This window comes from Lutra lutra, chromosome 11 (assembly GCF_902655055.1).
Source record: "Lutra lutra chromosome 11, mLutLut1.2, whole genome shotgun sequence".
Classification (NCBI taxonomy): Eukaryota; Metazoa; Chordata; class Mammalia; order Carnivora; family Mustelidae; genus Lutra; species Lutra lutra.
Window position 1 is genome coordinate 13424719 of NC_062288.1, and position 22733 is coordinate 13447451.

Sequence of the window (22733 nt, forward strand, 5' to 3'; positions counted from 1 at the left end):
CTATTTACCCAAGTTATGGAGCTCTGATTCCCTGTGATGAAGAAATCAGACCAGATAGATAGGTTGGGAACATTTGTTTTCTTTCTTTTTTTTTTATTAACATATAATGTATTATTAGCCCCAGGGGTACAGGTCTGTGAATCACCAGGTTTACAACACTTCACAGCACTCATCATAGCACATACCCTCCCTAGTGTCCATAACCCAAGGGAACATTTGTTTTCGAGGGATGTGATATAAAAATCCATAGTTGGGTATAGGCTGGGATAACTCATTGAGATTTTTTTTTTTATTTCTTTTCAGCATAACAGTATTCATTGTTTTTGCACCACACCCAGTGCTCCATGCAATACTTGCCCTCCCCAATACCCACCACCTGGTTCCCCAACCTCCCACCCCCACCCCTTCAAAACCCTCAGGTTGTTTTTCAGTGTCCATAGTCTCTCATGGTTCACCTCCCCTTCCAATGTCCCTCAACTCCCTTCTCCTCTCCATCTCCCCATGTTCTCCATGTTATTTGTTATGCTCCACAAATAAGTGAAACCATATGATAATTGACTCTCTCTGTTTGACTTATTTCACTCAGCATAATCTCTTCCAGTCCCGTCCATGTTGATACAAAAGTTGGGTATTCATCCTTTCTGATGGAGGCATAATATTCCATAGTGTATATGGACCACATCTTCCTTATCCATTTGTCCGCTGAAGGGCATCTCAGTTCTTTCCACAGTTTGGCGACCGTGGCCATTGCTGCTATAAACATTGGGGTACAGATGGCCCTTCTTTTCACTATATCTGTATCTTTGGGGCAAATACCCAGTAGTGCAATTGCAGGGTCATAGGGAAGCTCTATTTTTAATTTCTTGAGGAATCTCCACACTGTTCTCCAAAGTGGCTGCACCAACTTGCATTCCCACCAACAGTGTAAGAGGGTTCCCCTTTCTCCACATCCTCTCCAACACACGTTGTTTCCTGTCTTGCTAATTTTGGCCATTCTAACTGGTGTAAGGTGGTATCTCAATGTGGTTTTAATTTGAATCTCCCTAATGGCTAGTGATGATGAACATTTTTTCATGTGTCTGATAGGCATTTGTATGTCTTCATTGGAGAAGTGTCTGTTCATATCTTCTGCCCATTTTTTGATATGATTATCAGTTTTGTGTGTGACTGGTGGCATCACGTTACCTGATTTCAAGCTTTACTACAAAGCTGTGATCACCAAGACAGCATGGTACTGGCATAAAAACAGACACATAGACCAGTGGAACAGATTAGAGAGTCCAGATATGGACCCTCAACTCTATGGTCAAATAATCTTCGACAGAGCAGAAAAAAATATCCAGTGGAAAAAAGACAGTCTCTTCAACAAATGGTGCTGGGAAAATTGGACAGCTATGCGTAGAAGAATGAAACTCGACCATTCTCTTACACTGTACACAAAGATAAACTCAAAATGGATAAAAGACCTCAGTGTGAGACAGGAATCCATCAGAATCCTAGAGGAGAACATAGGCAGTAACCTCTTCGATATCAGCCACAGCAACTTCTTTCAAGATATGTCTCCAAAGGCAACAAGGAAACAAAAGCGAAAATGAACTTTGGGGACTTCATCAAGATCAAAACTTCTGCACAGCAAAGTAAACAGTCAACAAAACAAAGCGGCAACCCACGGAATGGGAGAAGATATTTGCAAATGACAGTACAGACAAAATGTTGATATCCAGGATCTATAAAGAACTCATTGAGATTTTAACTAGCTTTTTGGTTTTACTATTGTTGAATGATGCAAAAGACTGAAACAACATTTGGTAGTTTGCATTTTTGATTTGGCCTTCTTACGCTCCAATTCTACCTTCTAAGAATGAATAACCAGACCTTCTGCACTCCTTTGCCACAGTGTGGGCTGCAGGGCTGAGGCAGAAGTTGCCTAAAGAGAACGTCCTTTTCTTTGCCAGAGTTTTCCAAAAGCCTTGTGCTACAGAAACAGCAACAATAAAAGCTAATGCATTCTGTGTGAGAGTCACAGAAAAAGGTGGGGACAAGCGTGGCACAAGCAGCAAGGGGAATTAAGAAGATTGTCCCAAGCTTGATGAAGGGCTGGAGGTCTATGGGATCTTCAGTAAAGGGATCTCAGGTCTCCCCCTTCCAGAGTTCCAGGAAAGAGGTTAGGTCTCCACAGGAAACACTAGCGAGGTGGCCACACAGGACTCCATTCAGAGCACCTGAGACCCCTGGGTCCCCCACATATTGGGCGATGCAGTAGCCACAACACCATCAGATCCCAAAGGATTGGCTGGTGAGGTGAAAGTCACACATTAGGGGGCTCCACTAAGGGACTCTGGAAAGGCAGGGAAGGCTTTTGTTGGTGCTGTTGTTGTTGCTGTTGTCGTTGTCAAAAAGAGTGAGAGTTAAGGATGCCAAAAACATCTTACGGTGCACAGGACAGTTCGACACCACAAAAACTTTTCCACCCAAAATGCCAGTAACACTGAGTTGAGAGAAACTGGTGGACAATGGGTATCAAACTGGAAACTAATTTGGACTAAAAGACCAAGGATCACCCTTGAACACTGTTCTGTGCAACACCCCCAGGAACCAGACGCCAGAACTTTGTGAGCGAGAGAGGGAGTGCCCTTATGACTGAAATGGAATTCCCTTCAAGCTAGTGGGATGGGAGTTGAGAGTTGGATTTAGGTTTATTTACAAGAAATAATGTACTATATGTTAGCTAATTGAACACAATTTTTAAAAATTTTTAAAAATTAAAATTAAAGGGGTGCCTGGTGGCTCAGTTGGTTGGACATCTGCCTTTGGCTCAGCTCATGATCCTGGGGTCCTGGGTTCAAGTCACATATCAGGTTCCCTGCTCCCTGTTCGGCAGGGATCCTGCTTCTCCTTCTCCCTCCGCACCTCCCCCCTGCTCATGTTCTCTCTCTAGCCCTCAAATAAATAAAACTTTAAAAAATAAAATAATTAAATAATTAAATTAAATTTAAATAAAGAAATAAATAGCGTGGCATTTCTTACAAACACTGGAGCTTACTAAGAAGACTGATATGCCCTATAGCTATTTCATTTTTAAGAGAATAGTATCAAGGCCTTTCTGAAAGCATGATCAGCTCCAATCCTATCTTCTGAACGCTCTTTTGTACGCTATTTTGTACTGTAACAGTTCTGAAAATGGCTTTCTAGATTGCATCTATATCTAAATGCAGTGAAGAACCAAACCATGTTCCTGTCCCTAAGAGAATACCCCGTATTTCTTTATTATGAATTTCTTGTGAAAATGGCCACAGTCATTATATTTTTAACATTTTATTTTTAAGCTATTTTATTTATAATCAATAAAATCTGGTTAAGCATCTGTATATGCATCCATCCCACCTAACAATTGTTACATGTCATAAGAAGATTGGCAAGAAAGGACTTGGGCAATGCTTTATAAAGTGACACAAATTATTAGTTTCATGAGAAATGTCCACACATCACCTTAAAAGCTGTAAACAGCCACGTGCATTTAAAAAAAAATAAGATCAGAAAGAGACATGAAGCATTTTCAACTTTGTAGAAAAATAAATTCGAGGAAAGAAATAAAACACTTTTGATGTAGCATCTTCTCTAAAAGTGAAAAAAAAATATTATATGGTAGAATTAATATTTAGACCTTTACTAAAAACTTCGAGGGGTCAACACAGGTTGCTTGCCCAAGGACAGTAATCAGTGAAGGTGGGATCCATATACTACATGTAGGTTAACGCACTGGTTGGATTCCATTCTCTTAACAAGCACTGTATCTTTGTAAAAAAGATGTCGCTCATTGAACACTCAGTATGCTTCAGATATTCATCTCCTAAAGTCTGACTAAGAGGTAGATCTAATTTTCCCCCATTTACAGCTGGAGAATCTGAGGGCAGTGACATTAAGTAGCTTACAGAAGGTCACCCAGAAAGTAAGTACTGACTGAAATCCAGCCAGGACAGTGGGACTCCAAGGCCATGCAACCAGCCATGAGTCCTCCTTCTCTCTTTACCCCTCATACAGTGAGGAAATTTCATGCATTTCAGAATATGGATTTTTTTTTCCTAGTGGCCATTAATGACTCTGGCACTGACAACTCAAATATGAGCTAATAGGACTACTTTCAATTTCCTTAAAATGTTACGATCATTGAAAAGAGCCCTGGCTTTATCTTCCATACCTCCCAGTACCCCTCCTCTATCATTAACACTGATCACACTGTGTTTTTAATTACTTGGTTTAACATGCCAGACATAAGACCCTTGAGGATACTCAACACCTGATCACAGTGCCTGGCACATAGTAATCTCTCAGTAAACCTTTGGTGAATGAACAATTGAGGGAGCCAGGGCAGCCTTGTAAGTTAAAGGACGCATGGTGTAGCCATAACACCTGGCTCAGTAAGACTCCATCGTCAACTGCTGGATCATGATTGACTTGGAGTGACGCAGTGGTCCAAAGAGATGAAGGACTGAAACTCCACCTAACTACATAGCCCTTGAAAACTCTTCACAGGAGAACTCATGGCTCTCTCCCTAACCTAGACATGAAACTCTCATACCTGGTTTTCCCCACATCTCCTACAGCACACTTAACTCCTATTCTTAAATTGTATGGATTCATCTTTGTATCGCCAGCACCCCTTAGAGCAACTACGCATTCAATCTTTCTTTATCTTCTACCCAGTGCCCTTAGCATTGACCTACAGTTATGATTTATTTATGCCCCTTTTTAATAATGGTTCTCCTTTACCTTAGTATTTATCCACAATCAAGTCTCATGTTCCAAATTTATTTCTATCTTTCCCTTGACCCGTTTTAGTATCATCTAACAAGAACTACCTGCTGATGTCCTGACAACCTTCTTCTTTGCTCACGCAGTTCATTTTGCACCAAATGCCCTTCATTTTCATGCTTGAGCCCAGCTCAATTATCATTCCCTCCAGGAAGCCTTCACAGACTCATCCCAAATGGATGTAACTCTTTCCTCATCTCAATTCCCATATTTTCTGTATTTTTCTGTTGACATGTATAATTTTACTCTATAAATTCAGATATTGTTTTATGTTCCCTACTAGATGATAAGCTCCCTAAAGGCAAATGCTACCTATTATTTGCTTCTGTATCTTTCACAGCAAGTAGCACAGACTCTTCCACACAGTGGTGCTTTCTAAGTTGAGTAAATAAATGAATGAACAAGAAGTTAAGTGCATCTTTGTTCTGTTATTCTTAGGTCTTGAACCTGGCTTACTAGAAAAGACATTGATCATAAATCATACATCCTCGTTCAGTTTTTCTCAGAAGTAGCTATGAATCTTAGGTAAGTCACTTAACCTCCCTGGGTTCTAGTTTTCTTGTCTGAAAAAGAACATGAACTAGAGCTGCTCTCTCAGGCCAAAATGAACATGTCAATATATTATATAGTATAAAATATGTAAAAAAAAATTCCAAGCAGAGGAAATATGACTCTCCTTACCCTTTGCCTAGTAATTCTCAGTGTTTTTTTCAGAGCTCAACTCATCATCACTTCCACAGAGAAATTTCCCTGATGACCATGACTACATCAAATCTCCCCACATAATGCTCTCACAGTGCTATAAATCTCCATTCTGCAGGACTTAAGATACTGATGATTTCTACTCATTTCTGTATTATTTAATTAAAGTCTATCCCCATGTATCCCCTCTATATTCAATAAAATGAATAAATGAGTGTAATCTATCTTAGAATATGAGATCTTACAAAGATAAAGTATTTTTTTTCAGTAGTTGCCTTTGTAACTTATATAACCATGTATATTTCAGCACTTAAATAATTTTCAAAGATATGGACAAAAGCTAGGTGATCACAACTTCAAAGAGTTAATGTAATTTTCAAACCATCCAATTTGTCATTTTATCAAAGGTTATATATTCAAAGAATATGGTCTCAGACATTTCTAAGCATGAAACCTAAATTAAATTCTCTTGTTTTATTTCAGCTTTTTGCTATTTTCATCTGTATTTTTCTCTACTTAAAATAAATGTATCTATAAAACAACTCATTACATGTGTTTCCTTGGATCATTAGGTAAAAATACCAATTTAGAGATTCTATGTATGATATAGAAAGCAAACCCCTTATTATAAGCAGAGAAAAAACCAAAAATGTTTCTTTGTAAACAGCCACAATTTAATATTTGATTTTTAAATCAAAAAATAAAAATTAATCAGATTTAGTTAAGTGAAATATCAATGAAGTCACTGACATAAATCATGTAAGTCATAAATGCTACCTTTTATGTGAATAATAAGGAAAGACTACAACTTGTCTTAAGAATACAGCTAATCAAAGCAGTAGGAAATAAACTTTGAAATACTCAACTTGATATGAACATTTGAAACTTATTGGTTTATCTCATGAATATATCTGAATTAACACAAATATAGTAGATTCAATAAGCTGTAACACTTTATTCCTCACTACACTCCCATAAGCCATTTTGTTGGCACTATTATTATGAGTTAAAGGTATGATCTTAGACACAAAGCCAAAGCTTTGTATCTTCTTTCACATGCTTCTTTCTAAACACTTGGGGAGTATTCTTTTCCATAAAATGGAGAACCTGACTGAAACTAGTAACCCATGACCTCTTCCTATCCAATAAAGTGGATTGGCCATGCCAAATCCTTGAGAGTGATGTTCTCTCAAAGGACAACACAAGATGAGCTAAGCTCACTTCCTTCTGCATTAAAATAGCTCTTCATTTTTTAAATTATAAATATATGAAGAGTACAAACATGTGAAGAGTAAACCTACAAGCAATAAAATTCTATTCCTGATAACATAATTCTGAGAGTCACTAGATTATGTAAGATCCTGAAAAACTTATTCAGTCTATCAGAAAAGCCACATGCCCATAAAACTCTTAAAGCAGGCTGCCCAGGGACATATGAAAATAAATATATGACAGGGCAGTGCTTATATTTAAAATATCTTAGGTGTTTTGGAAAAATAATACCACCATGATTAAATAAGAGTCCATGTCTTCATTATCGGACTCAAGAAATTTCTAGAGTTATACAGACCCCTCCTTTGAAGGTAGGAGCTACATTTACTCCAGGTCTATGTAATCAGCTGCACTTGCATGATGCATTGCATGTTTAAGTTCAGTTCATCATCTCTTCTAAAATAACTGTCCAGGGGCACCTGGGTGTCTCAGTCAGTTAAGCATCTTGGTTTCAGCTCAGGTCATGATCACTGGGTCCTGGGATGAAGCCCTGCATCAGGCTCTATGCTCAGGGGGGGTCTGCTTCTCTCTCTCTCCCTCTGCCTCTGCCCTTCCCCTCAGATGTGTGCTCTTTCTCTCTCTCTAAAATGAGTAAATAAATCTTTAAAAATAAAATAACTGTCTATTTTAAATGTATTATTTAAGATAAATTTAAACACAAATGATTAGCGTTAAAAAAAAAAAAGACCACTCATTGTTTTCTTCCTTAACCAAAACCATTTTTCCAGATGTTATGTTGTTATCTGGTTTGGTGGAATTTTTGTGTGTCTGTTTGTGATTTTTTAATAATTAGGATATCTGGTACAGTGAGAGAGACAGGGGAATGACATATTATGGACTTGCCAATATAATCCTTAATGTATTAAGTTTCATTACATCCACACTAGAACAGCACCACTGGGTCTAGGGAGTCTCCTGAGACAAGGAAATAACTTCATCACACCGATTTAGAAATTACTGAATTTTATCATTTTTTCTGAACAATGAATCAATAAATTTAGGGGTTTCTTTGGGGAGGGGGTTGTTTGTTTTGTTTTTTACAAAAGCAAAACTGGTAATGCTTTGTAGATTTTTTTTTAAAGGAACTGGAGTTTAAAAGAACATAAAATTGTGAAGATGATATATTCACATTTTGATATTTTATCCATGTGAACAAAAGAAAACATGCTATAAGACTTGGGCAAACAAATCTAAGTAATACAACTGCCTTATAACCTTCTTGCACAAAAATACCATTTAAATATTATCAAGAGTTTCTCATTACTCCTATTATTAGTACTACTACTACTAGTATTTCTACTTCTATTATTTATGTATTATATATCCAAACACATTCAGGGTCATAAAAACCTGAAGCATAAAACTATTATAAGATTGAGGTGACTCTTGAAGAATCTAATAACTTGTATTTAAAGAGCTAAAACAAAATGGATTCTATGTCTTATTTTTCTTGATGCGTCCCACTAGACTCCTCCTACTGAGAAGAAATATTAGTACATCCTGCATGGAGATAGCACAAACAAGTGTGACTGCATAAGCAATGGGCCTTATTAACGAACTACAACTAGAAAGAAAGGCCTACACACTTACTTTTTTAAAACCAAAATTCTCATTTGACAGACATTTACTATTTATTTTAAAGTAATTACTTCTGAATCATCTCAAATAGTCCGTACAAAGAAGAAACTGAATCACTAAACCTCTACACCCATAATCTAACAAAATAGAGACAAAAAGGAAAAAAAGAACAAAAATGTGTGAGCAGCAGTCAAATGGAGGACACCACAAGTTTTGATAAGGGCCGTCAGAGACAAGAGACTGAAGATTTAGGATATCAACATTCAGCTCCTTTCATTATTGTCAAGAAGCACTGCAGAGATGAGAGAAACTGAATCCAGAAAATTCCAAAAATTCCAACTGGTATCCCCCAATCAGAAATGAAGTAGAATCTTGGGGATGAGATGCAACCTAAAGAAAAGGCCAGTAGGATTGTGGGGGGATGGGGCAGGGTGGGGGGAAAGGCCAGTAATGCCTCTCCAACACAACGCATCTTGTCCCTCCAGAGGTAAACCATAAAATACAACTCAAAGGATGCGCCATTTGGCTATTCCCTGTTTAGGAGGCAGGCCACACACTCTTCATTACCTCAATAAAGAAACAGAAAATGGTATTTACATAAAGGAAAGAGAAAGAAAAAAGAAATCATGCTAAAACAATAGTGAAGTCATGAGGCAAAACTGCTGTGAAGTTCTTTCCCCTCCATCCTTCAAACACGCTTCACCCAAGGAGCGCCTGGGTGGCTCAGTCTGTTAAGCGTCTGACTCTTGATTTCAGCTCAGGCATGATCCCAGGGTCCTGGGATCACCCACATCGGGCTCCTTGCTCAGCGGAAATCCTGCTTGAGGATTCTCTCTCTCCCTGTCCCTCTGCCACTCCTCTTGGCTTGTGCACTCGCACTTTCTCTCTCTCTCTCTCTCTCTCAAAAAAATGAATAAATAAAAACTTAAAGAAACAAAACAAAACAGGGCCCCCTGGGTGGCTCAGTCATTAAGCATTTGCCTTCAGCTCAGGTCATGATCCCAACGTCTTGGGATCCAGCCCTGCCATCAGGATTTCCACTCAGCAAGGAGCCTGCTTCATCCTCTCCCACTCCCCCTACTTGTGTTCCCTCTCTCGCTGTCTCCCTCTGTCAAATAAATAAATAAATAATCTTTTTTTAAAAAAACCACACTTGAGGCGCCTGGATGGCTCAGTGGGTTAAGCCTCTGCCTTCAGCTCAGGTCATGGTCTCAGGGTCCTGGGATCGAGCCCCGCATAGGGCTCTCTGCTTGGCAGGGAGCCTGCTTCCCCCCACTCTCTGCCTGCCTCTCTGCCTACTTGTGATCTCTCTCTCTCTCTCTCTCTGTCAAATAAATAATAATAAATAAAAAATCTTTTAAAAAAATTTTAAAAAAATAATAAAAAACCACACTTTATTCAAAAACAACATGTTGGAGTCACATTAAAATAAACAAATGAAGGAAGGAAGGAAGGAAGGAAAGAAGGAAGACTAAAGACCCCCAAAATCCTCTCCCCCACCTAACAATAAAATCATTGGCAAAAATGGTCGAAAACAACTTTTTCAAGACTCTGAAAAAAAACTTTTTCAGGACTCTGAAAAATAACCGAAGGCTTACGGCAATCCAGAGAGCATTTATTTCGGAAAAACACCTAAATCACAGTAAGAACAGTGAGCTTTATGGCATTTTAACTTGACCTGTTCCCATCCCCCAGCTCCCAGGTACACAGGAGCCTTGAAAATCAATAGTCTGCTAGAGAGTCAATTATCATATGGTTTCACTTATTTGTGGAGCATAACAAATAGTATGGAGGACAAGGGGAGATGGAGAGGAGAAGGGAGTTGAGGGAAATTGGAAGGGGAGGTGAACCATGAGAGACTATGGACTCTGAAAAACGATCTGAGAATTTTGAAGGGGTGGGGGGTGGGAGGTTGGGGGCACCAGGTGGTGGGTATTGTGGAGGGCACGGATTGCATGGAGCACTGGGTGTGGTGCAAAAATAATGAATACTGTTATGCTGAAAAAATAAAAAAATTTTAAAAAAAAAGTTAAAAAAAAAATAGTCTGATATCACAGTGAAAACCAGGAGTCTCGCAGCCACTAGAGGATACAGAACTTCCAATGTCTCATTACCAGATAATTGTCAGTATTTGACCTACCTGGAAGACCCCATTTTGAACACTTTTTTATTAACTTTTTTAAAATTTTAATTCCAATATAGTTAACATACAGTGTTGTATTAGTTTCAGGTGGACAAGAGAGTGATTCAAGAACTGCATACATTACGCAGTGCTCATCATGACAAGCGCACCATTTATGGAAGGCTTCTTTTCACCTGACTCTGACTTGGAGTTCCCTCAGTGTGAACAGCCTTGTCTCCAGATGCATTTGTTAGATGTTTAAGCATCACTGCAGTGGTTAACAATTGGGACAAACAAAAGACTAAGCAAAAAGCCTATCAAGGGAAATCTGGGGAATGAAAGAAATGTCCATAAGGAGCTTTGAAAAGCATCAAAATATTCCTGAAATCTAAAAGGTCCATTGACAGGTATGGGGCTGTTCGCTTTACCAGGGCTGTGCACATGCTCAGAAAAGAGCTGAGAAGACCCTTGTTCTCAGCTGTGACTGACCTTGAAGCTCTGAGCAAGCAGGAAGTGAAGCAGAAGGCAGAGTTGTCAACTGCCTGGCTGAGTGTGAAAGATATACGTCCCAGCACACATAGGGAGACCCTCGGCAGAAACTGGGAAACTTATTGGTTCCAGGCATTTATGCAAATCTCTGTCCAATCATTAACTGATCACCCCGCTAACAGAGGTCACACACAATGAAGAATACAGACTTTACAGATTTAGCTCAGAAAAATCATTAGGCTAACAGCAACAACAAACCCTGAAGAGAGAGAAGAATCTGATTTCCAGATTTGCCACATAATATTTTTTTTCAAGTCCTCAGACTATTCTTTATTTACATTTTAACATGAAAACTTTCATATATGGAGAAGAGTATATGATTGAAGAAAGTATATGATTCCCATATATCCACTACCTAGAATCTACAATTAACGTTACACTGCATTTTTATCACATACCCATCCATCCCTCTATCGACCCATCAATACATCTCTTTTTCTCTTCATTCTTTTACAGTGCACTTCAAAGTAGGTTGCAGATCATCAGTATCTGTCCCTCCACTTTAGCAGATGTATAATTACTTAGAGTTTAACATTTTTTTTAGTTTTTCTTTTCCTTAGGTAAAATTTCTATACAACGAAATGCACAAAATTTAAGTATACAGAAACTTGTGAAACCTAAATCCCTCTCAAGATACAGAACACAACTCACCCCCCAAAAGGTCCCTCATACTCTTCTCAGTAAATCTCTCACCCTTTCCTAGCCCCACAGAAGCAATCACTGCTCTGATTTTTCTACCCAGATTATCTTTACCTTTTCCAGACTCAACCATATAAATTGACTCCTACAATATGTACTCCCTTATGTAAGGCTCCTCTCATTCAATACAAGGATTTTTAGAACCATCCATACTATTTTTTAAAATATATTTAACATTAATTTACTACTTAATGAAAACGACTATCAAGATGAGACAGATAGATGTTCACTATGAGAAACAAGGGGATTAAGTAGTATTCCAAACGAAGACTAAATTCTAGGACTAAGATGATGTGGCACCTTTTCTCATATGTGAATTTGTCTTTCAGGGAATTAGCTGATACTTTCCCAATAAAGACAGATGGAATGTCCATTTTATTTAGCACATCAATGTAATTGGATCCAATGCTAATGAGGTCATCAGAGTCAACATTGTGAACTATGGCTGCTTTGTATCCTGTTCTCTGTGAATTTAAAACCTTTACATCAAAAGTACAATCAAGTCTTCTAATCAACACAATTAGAAAGCACCAGATGAATTGTCTTTCAGTGGTGGAGCCATTATAGGTTCACAGGCATTTTCTGGTTTTGAGTTAATCAAAAAACCATTTAAACCTTCAGCTGGGAGTCTATAACCAAATCTTGCTGGGAGGTCATCAAATGTCTGAGATACATTTTCAAAATTATATGCTAAAATGTCTGTTTCTACAGGTTGTAGGTGTAAGAATGCAAAGAGATGGACAGTCAAGATGGTATAGACTTGTGTGGCTGATAGCATGCATATCACTGTGAAGAGCAGCATCTCACTATAAAATCACCAGACTAGCTGATGGGGTGAGGATGAAATGCCATCTCCTCTGCACAGTGTCTGGGCTGAGATCCACATGGATGAGACCAAGACCCACCAATGCCTTAAGTACAGTTCCAGTCACATTGTTAGAGATGCAAGCAGCTAGAAGGTTGAGAGAAAGAACCCAGTCACCAACCCGGGAGCCATGCTGACATCAGCACTCTGGGCCTGATGTGCATCATCCCCAAGACATAGCAAAAGTCAAACCTGCCACATAATATTATATTAAATGTGTGACTTTTAACAACAACAAAAATGTGAAATATGCAAAGAAACAAAATGTATGGCCATTAACGTGGAAAAAAGCAATCTACAGAAACTGTTCCTGAAGAAGGCCAATAATTGGACTTACTGGACAGACTTGATTAGTTTCCTCTGACTGCCGTAACAAGTTATCATGAACTTGGTGGGTTTAACCAACGTAAATTTATTCTCATATGGTTCTGGGGATCAGAAGCCTGAAATGGAGGTGCAGGCATCACCACATTCCATCCAGAGTCTCTAGGGAAGATTTCTTTCCTTGTCTCTTCCACCTTCTGATGATTGCCAGCACTACTTGGCTTAAGGCTCTATCACTCCAATCCCTGCTTCCATCTTCACATTACTTTCTCCTATTTTGTGTATCTCAAAATTCCCTCTCCCTATCTCTTATAAGGATGCATCCAATTACATTTAGAGCCAACTCAGGTAATCCAAGATAATCTTCCACCTCTCAAGATCTGTAACTTAATCACATATTTTCCCATAAATTACTCTTCTGCCATGAAAACCAGGCTTCAAGGTTTAGGACATGAATATATCATCAAAGCCAACATTTAGCCCACTATAAAAATTTTAAACCAGCTATTTAAGATATCTTCAAGGAATGAAAGGAAACCATGTCTTCTGAACTAAAGTATGAAAGCAATGTCTTACCAAATAATACCAATAAAGAAACTGAAATTATAAAAAGAACAAAATAGAAATTTCAAAGTTGAAATGGAATACTATGCAGACATCAAAAAAATGAAATCTTGCCATTTGCAAAGCTGTGGATGGAACTAGAGGGTATTATGCTAAATGAAATAAGTCAATCAGAGAAAGACAACTATCATACCATCTCTCTGATATGAGGAATTTAAGAGGCAGGATAGGGAGTCATGGGGGGTAGGGAGGGAAAAAATGAAACAAGATGGGATCTGGGAGGGAGACAAACCATAAGAGACTCCTAATCTCAGGAAACAAACTGAGGGATGCAGGGGGATGTGGGGGAGGCTGGGTTATGGACATTGGGAGGGTATGTGCTACAGTGGGTGCTGTGAATTGTGTAAGACTGATGATTCACAGAACTGTACCCCTGAAGCAAATAATACATTACATGTTAATTTTAAAAATAATAAAATAAAATTTAAAAAGAAATTTTGAAGTTGAAAAGTACAATGATATAAATTAAAAATGCACTTAGTAGTGCTCAAAAGCAAATCTGAACTGACAGCAGAAAGCAAAATTGAAGATAGGTCAATTCAGATTACCCAGTCAGAGTAGCAGAAAGAGAAAAAAAATTAAAAAAAAAATTAAAAACACTCAGAGACCTGTGGAACATAATCAAGTGTACCAATAGGACACAATGGGAATCCAGAAGGAAAAAGGAGGGGGAGAAGAGAGAGAAAGACGAGATGAAGAAGAGGAAAAAAAGAGAGAGAGAGAGAGAAAACAAAACAAAACAAAACAAAACAAATTCAAGGAATTAGTAGCCAAAACATCCTATCTTTGATGAAAATATTAAAAAAAAAAAAAACTATACATCCAAGAAGCTCTATGAACTCCAAGTTGGATAAATCAAGAGTTCCACATGTAGACATATCATAATCAAACAATCAAAAGATAAAGATAAAGAAAGAATCTTGAAAGAAGCAAAAGAAGAGACTGATAACAGAGAAGCGAGCCTAAACACAATTAACAGTTGACTTTTCATAAGAAACCATGGGGGCCAGAAGACAGTGGGATAACTTATTTATAGTGCTAAAAGAAAGTAAAATGTCAACCAAGAATTCTGTATTGGGCAAAACTACACTTCAAATATTAAGGACAAATTAAGATTTTTAAAATGGTCCTCTCAATTGATGCAGAAAAAGCATTTAACAAGATTCAGCATCCGTTCCTGATTAGTACGATTCAAAGTATAGGGATAGAGGGGAACATTCCTCAACTTCATAAAAATCTATCTATGAAAAACCCACAGCGATTATCATCCTCAATGGGGAAAAGCTGACAGCCTTCCCTTTGAGATCAGGAACAAGGATGTCCATTCCTGCCACTGTTGTTCATCATAGTGCTAGAAGTCCTAGCAACAGCAATCAGACAACAAAAAGAAATAAAAGGTATTCAAATTGGCAAAGAAGCAGTCAAACTCTCTCTTCACAGATGACATAATGCTTTCTATGGAAAACCCAAATGACTCCACCCACAAACTACTAGAATTCATATAGCAATTCAGTAATGTGGCAGGATACAAAATCAATGTACAGAAATCAGTTCCTTACTTATACACTAACAATGAAAATACAGAAAGGGAAATTAGAGCATTGATTTCATTTACTATAGCACCAAGAACCATAAGATAGCTGGGAATAAACCTAACCAAAGAGGTAAAGGATCTGTACTCGAAGAACTACAGAACACTCATAAAAGAAATTGAAGAAGACACAAAAAGATGAAAGAGAATTCCATGCTCATGGATTGGAAGAATAAACATTGTTAAAATGTCTATACTGCTTAGAGCCATCTATACTTTCAATGCCATTCCAATCAAAATTCCACCAGTGTTTTTCAAAGAGCTGCAGCAAACAATCCTAAAGTTTGTATGGAACCAGAAGAGACCCTAAATTGCTAAGGAAATGTTGAAAAAGAAAAACAAAACTGGGGGCACCACATTGCCTGACTTCAAGCTTTACTACAAAGCTGTGATCACCAAGACAGCATCGTACTGCCACAAAAACAGATACATAGACCAGTGGAACAGAGTAGAGAGCCCAGATATGGACCCACAACTCAGTGATCAAATATCTTTGACAAAGTAGGAAAAAATATACAGTGGAAAAAAAACATTCTCTTCAATAAATGGTGCTGGGAAAATTGGACAGCTATGTGTAGAAGAATGAAACTCGACCATTCTCTTATACCACACACAAAGATAAACTCAAAATGGATAAAAGATCTCAACTTGAGGCAGGGATCTATCAAAATCCTAGAGGAGAACATAGGCAATATGTTAGTTTTTAGGCAATTCTTAGTTTTAGGATCTTAAAGATTATCAGAAACCTGTATGTGTCCAAAGGCCTTTCCATGGATCTCCTTGAAGCTGAGACAGTTGTAACAGGATCAGAGTAAAATGGTGACCATGAAGACCATTCAGAGGGTCACCATTCAAGCACTAGGGAGCGTTCATAATACAGTTGACAAGAAAAAGTTTCTGTGACCCACAACATTTCAATGACAAGGACAGCTCATGATCTTCTACTAGGACCTGTCAAAACTTAGGGATTTTGTATAGTTTCTGGAGCAGTTCTAGCATTCACCCACACAATCTAACCTAACGACGATTTATCATCAGTTATTTGACAAGGCTTCCCTTGTAATTCGTCATACCGAGTAAGCCTACTCAAGACTTCATTTAGAAGCTGAATTTTGGGAAGTTTGTCAAAAATAAGATTCAACTTAAGTAACGTAAGACCTGATCAAGAAAAAACATAACTTTTTCGGAGCCTCTTCAACATCAGCCACAGCAACTTCTACCAAGACATTTCTCCCAAGGCAAAGGAAACAAAAGCGAAAATGAACTTTTGGGACTTCATCAAGATCAAAAGCCTCTGCACAGCAAAGGAAACAGTCAACAAAACAAAGAGGCAACCCATGGAATGGGAGAAGATATTCGCAAATGACACTACAGACAAAGGGCTGATAGCCAAGATCTATAAAGAACTCAAACTCAACACACACAAAACAGATAATCATGTCAAAAAATGGGCAGAAGACATGAATAGACACTTCTCCAAAGAAGACATACAAATGGCTAACAGACACATGAAAAAATGTTCATCATCATTAGCCATCAGGGAGATTCAAATCAAAACCACATTGAGATACCACCTTACACCAGTTAGAATGGCCAAAATTAACAAGACAGGAAACAACAAGTGGAGAAAGGGGAACCCTCTTACACTGTTGGTGGGAATGCAAGTTGGTGCAGCCACTTTGGAGAACAGCATGGAGATTCCTTAAGAAATTAAAAATAGAGCTACCCTATGACCCTGCAATTGTACTACTGGGTATTTGCCTCCAAGATACAGATGTAGTGAAAAGAAGGGCTATCTGTGTGCCAATGTTCATAGCAGCAATGGCCACAGTTGCCAAACTGTGGAAAGAACCAAGATGCCCTTCAACGGACGAATGGATAAAGAAGATATGGTCCATATATACAATGGACTATTATGCCTCCATCAGAAAGGACAAATACCCAACTTTTGTATCAACATGGACAGGACTGGCTGAGTGAAATAAGCCAAGCAGAGAGAGTCAATTATCATATGGTTTCACTTATTTGTGGAGCATAACAAATAGCATGGAGGACAAGGGGAGATGGAGAGGAGAAGGGAGTTGAGGGAAATTGGAAGGGGAGGTGAACCATGAGAGACTATGGACTCTGAAAAACGATCTGAGAATTTTGAAGGGGTGGGGGGTGGGAGGTTGGGGGCACCAGGTGGTGGGTATTGTAGAGGGCACGGATTGCATGGAGCACTGGGTGTGGTGCAAAAATAATGAATACTGTTATGCTGAAAAAAATAAAAAAATTAAAAAAAAAAGTGTACTAGTAACATCAGCCAATGTTCAGAGCAACACTCAGGACCTTACCTCACTTAGCATGATTCCTTTTGCAAGTTCAGAAGACAGCTTTGTGACCCTTTCTCCATTAGTGCTGTCCCAAGAAATAGGACCCACCTCAATTAAGCTTGAAATTTCAGGACCTCCTTTCCAAGAACTCAGCCTCATAGACCACAATATAATTCTTACTCACTTGGATGTGGACAACTCATCCAAACTAGATTTCACGGAAGAGGCAGGGGCAGTTGGGGATGTAGAGGGAAAAACAGCATCGATAATCTGGTCCTTAACAACTTCCTGCTGAAGTGCCCTGGATAAAAACCTATGCTCAGGCCAGATGAATTGTACTCTACCTTCACCTTCATCTTTTCTTCCATGTTCTTGTTCATATGACTCATTCCACTCAGGACTGCGCATTCAAAGAACATCAGAGTCTGAGCAGATATTATAAGTGAGTGCAGTTCAATGGGAGAGTAGTGGAGACGGAGACAAACAGGAAATGCTTAGGTAGAAACGTAAGGCATTCAAATCCAGACTTTAAAAAAAAAGAAAACACCAGACTAGTCATAGCAAACTCATCTGCAGGCTGAATCCACTTAATGGATCACTCATGCAGTGTGTGACATCCCTAGTTCCACACATCTAGATTTTGCCTTTTCTTTAAGGCTTTCAGGTCTTGTCTTTCCCATAACATTGTGTGCTGGCCCCCCTGAACTAACACTTTGCCTCTGTCTCCACTTGAAGGAAAGAAATGTAAAGAATATGGAGCCAGAAGACTTGAGTTAAACTCACTTGCTCACCTGTAATTGAAGGCAGTATCTCTGACTCTCAGTTTCCTCATTGTAAGGTAAGATAACAACACCTACATCAGGTGGTCACTTTGACGGCTGAATCAGAAAATACAAGCAATTGGGGCGCCTGGGTGGCTCAATGGGTTAAGCCGCTGCCTTCGGCTCAGGTCATGATCTCAGGGTCCTGGGATCGAGCCCCGCATCGGGCTCTCTGCTCAGCAGGGAGCCTGCTTCCTCCTCTCTCTCTGCCTGCCTCTCTGCCTGCTTGTGATCTCTCTCTGTCAAATAAATAAATAAAATCTTTAAAAAAAAAGAAAATACAAGAAAATATCACTATATAAATATTAATTCAAACTGTAATTGTTGATCTTCCTCATCCTCGACTTAGAAATAGCTTTTGCTCAGGGCTAAATTGATTAATATCCCACTTTCCTGAGTCTTTTCCTATATAAACTTGCCCAGGAAAGTACCCAGCATATTTGATCAGTGTTCTGTCTTATGGTTTATACAGTAGCAGTGTGCCTCTTTAATACGGTGCAATGTAACTCAGAGGCTTCAAGTCTTACTTCACAGCAAAACATATTTTTTTTTAATTTACCAGTACATTTTTGTATTTGACCAGATACAAAAGGGGGCCTAGGTATACGTGCCAATAAACAGCAGACATATAAAGAAAAAATTAATATAGCTATTTTGTACCTACCTATGTGAACTCTTTATGATAATGAATTCAATTTGCATATACTTTTTATCTACAGAATATTTGAAACATCCTCACAGATTTCTATTACTGCTGTCATTGACTCATTCCTATTAAAACCAGTTATCTTGTCAAAACCCCTGAAAATACTTTCCAAAAGTGATTTGCCACAAACAGGATGAGTCAATCACAGGTAAATCACTTGTCTCTCTCCACTGTGACTTAGAAAAATAAATTTGCATTCAACTTCCAACATCAAGGACAATCAGAAATACACATCCACGGACACTCAGTATCTTCCTGATTTAAATATGAGTACTTCTTTGTATTTTATTCCTTCTTCAAGAATACATATTCATCCAATGAACAATTCTCACATTAGAAATTAATATCTGCAGATTGTGAGGGTATTATTAACTTAAAAGTTATTTTAAAATCTTAGACTGCTGTTCAGGGATAAAATCTATAAACTTTAGGGTTACCTTTCACTGATCTAAATTTGGTATAAATCCTACTCTATCATGGCGAAGTGGAAAACCACAGAATTAAATACCTGTTATTTCTAGAATCATTTAACTTCTGCATACAAAGTAAAAGGAGACAAAAATGGGATTTTCTAACTTCAAATCACATCATCTAGGAATTCATACTATCACAGTTTTATTCCTTTGTGTTTCACTGATAGTATTTTCAACTATGAATTCTCTGAAACTGTTTAGTAATAATTACTGCTAAGACATACAATTAATCCACATGATATAATTTTTACATATAGTATAAATTTTTACTCTTAGAGTTGGCTTTTGCAAACTAATAATCCTCTCTCTATATAAATTTGTGCTACAACTTATTTTTATGAAGAATCAATACGGATTTGATATTATGAATTCCTAGAGGACAGCATACCTAGCTTACTTGCATTGAATCTTTTACAATTATTTGATTCATGATGTATCTGCTCCTTAGAGTCACGTTTATTGCAGTGTTTTATAACAAATAGTACCTTTTCTTGTAAATAAACATTCTTCATGGAATAGTCTTTTTTCTTAGAAAGCATTCCCTGTGATCTTTGATTTTATCTTTCAAAGTTTATATAGATGTTGGTTTAGTGACCTGAATAATTTTACAGATTTTTTTCTATTGATATCAAAACTTAATTCTATTAAGAATGAAAATAACATTTGAATGGTGTTTTCCAGCTGAGAAAAATCTATATCCATCAGGAATATATATGCACCAGGAAAATCAGAAGAAGCAAAACTGTGAAAGATATCCCTATAAGAATGGTAAATAACATAGGAAGAGCTCAAAAGAAAAGTGTTTAAGATCAGCTAGGGCGGGACGCCTGGGTGGCTCAGTTGGTTAAGCAGCTGCCTTCGGCTCAGGTCATGATCCCAGCGTCCTGGGATCGAGTCCCACATTGGGCTCCTTGCTTGGCTGGGAGCCTGCTTCTCCCTCTGCCTCTGCCTGCCATTCTGTCCGTCTGTGCTCGCTCTCTCTCCCTCTCTCTCTCTGACAAATAAATAAAAAAAAAAAAAAAATCTTAAAAAAAAAAAAAAAAGATCAGCTAGGGCACCTTTTTTAAAAAAAAATTAGATTCATGCATTTGGTGTGGAATTAAGAGAAAAATATAAAAAGAGTTACCCATTCAGTATGTTTCAACAGCCAGTTTTATTAATCAATTGCACAGTGCTTTGTGAACATTAATTAACTAAAGATGTAAGGTCTATGATCTTCAGTACATTTTGTAATGGCCTCAATCGGTCTTCAAAATGCCAGATGACTAATAAGAAGAAGCAGACACCTGACAGATGATGTTACAAAAACTGTCTCCATGTGAATCCACCAGCTCTTCAACTCTAATTCCATTGCTGGACTTATAAGAAAACAGGAAGTGTCAGAAAAATAAAATTCAAAAACAAAACTTAAAAAAAAAAAAACCTTAAGCCAGTAAGACCATGTCAAAAACACACACACAACCCTGGATCTCATTTGAAGCATGTTACACAATCCTGATTTTTCTTTTTTTTTGAAAAACACATTGTACTCCTCAACCTATACTATTTTTAACACACACATATATACACCCCCAAGCAAATAATTATGTTTCCTGTTTATTTAAAAGAATTATAAAGAATTTCCTGTGAACATGATTTTTAAATTAGGGAGGAGAAAATCAAAAGATTCTTTTCTTCCCATACCTCAGGAAATGAAATGGAAGCTTTGTTAATAATCTTTCTGAATATCAGTACAATGCTGAATGTTACTCCGAGCAGTGATGATTATGGTACTAAGGAAACAATACCAAGTCTTTCACGACTGAAAATATCTTCTAAAAATATTAAACTTAGTGAATCTCTGGTGCGTAGCTAAGATTTCTTAGTAATGTTTTTAAGCAATGTGTAATATTTTGTCAAGTTCTCAAACATACTCAGCAGAAGAAGAGAAAACAAAATATAATGAATTCATTATCTACATTTTTTTAAACTACTTTAGAAACTTGAAGTGCCTAGGAAATCATGTTTTGCCTTCCTCTGACTGCACACCTCCATTCCTGAAGGTTAATAACTGACTTTTTTTGTACAATAACCTTTCTTAGTCTTTCCTCACTGGCATCACTGCCTACTGTCTGTATGCTCACAAGCTGTAGGAGAAATCAAAATAACAAATCAAACAAAGCGCTGAATGCAAAGCATAAAATAAGTGTTCCCCAGCTCATCCTGCCCTGTATCTAACTTCGGGAGTGACGAAAAGTAACCAAGCAACATTACTGAGTACTTATATAGCAATAAACTGTTTTCAAGCAATTGAAAGAGAGAGAGAGAGAATGCAAATTCAATAAGTCACAGCTGAGAACTTAGTCAAAATGGATTCTTCTTTTCTGGCATTTACGAATGTTCGTAATGATGAAACAATTAGCATAAAAGAAACATTTATGGCCTTCTGAGTTGGGACTATCTAGCTCTATGCCATTTTACAAAAGTCTCTGGACAAGTCATGTCACTTCTCTGAGCATCAGTTTATTCATCTGTAAAATAATAATAATAATAATAATAATAATAATAAATGTTGCACAATGTTACTAGGAGTTACTTAAGATGACGTGTTTCACACAGGGCAGGTACTCAATAAATTAGCACTGAGCTTATTATTTGTTGGTTTAAATCATGTTGTGTTCACGTTTTTGCACAGATGCAAATTATAACTGAGGTGCTTTATAAAAACACTGTTTTCTTATTAAAAAGTAATATACACAAATTGTACAAATGTTTAGAAAACACTGAGAAGCAAAAGAAAAAATGAAAATTACCCCAAATCTTACAACTGAGATAACCACCGTTAACCTTTAGGTATATCTTCACGTCCCTGCATTCTCTCTCTCTCCCTTTCTCATTCTACATTCTACGCTCGTCCTAAGCATGGTGAAAAGAACCCCTACAGATGAGGATTCCGATGTGCAGTTCTTCCTGTAGCCCCAGCCACATATAGAGCAATCAACTTCATACAGAGAGGCTTAACAATTACCCCTCTGGGGGAAAATCAGTCTTGATCCTTCAGGTCGGGCAAAGTGAGAACAATATACAGGCAGGGAGGAGCAGGTAGAGTTCAGAGAACCCCACCAATCTCCCATGAAGAGGAATTTACATTTCGAAAAGGTCTCCAGATGAATTTGAAAATTGGCAAATTGGGGGATCCATACATTATAGGAAAATGGATTTTCTTCAATTTTATTATTGCCTAATTCTGAGCAGTGGTAAATCAGAATCGATATTAATGTCAGCTATGGATATGTAGCCA

At 37.8% G+C, this 22733-nt stretch overlaps 1 protein-coding gene and 1 pseudogene across 11 annotated transcripts in view; both read right to left on the reverse strand.

The window, feature by feature from the left end:
- Positions 1-22733, reverse strand: part of SUGCT (succinyl-CoA:glutarate-CoA transferase) — an 802332-nt gene that overhangs the window by 531965 nt on the left and 247634 nt on the right. The window lies entirely within an intron of this gene.
- On the reverse strand, positions 11919-12536 carry LOC125081251 (E3 ubiquitin-protein ligase RNF13-like; annotated as a pseudogene).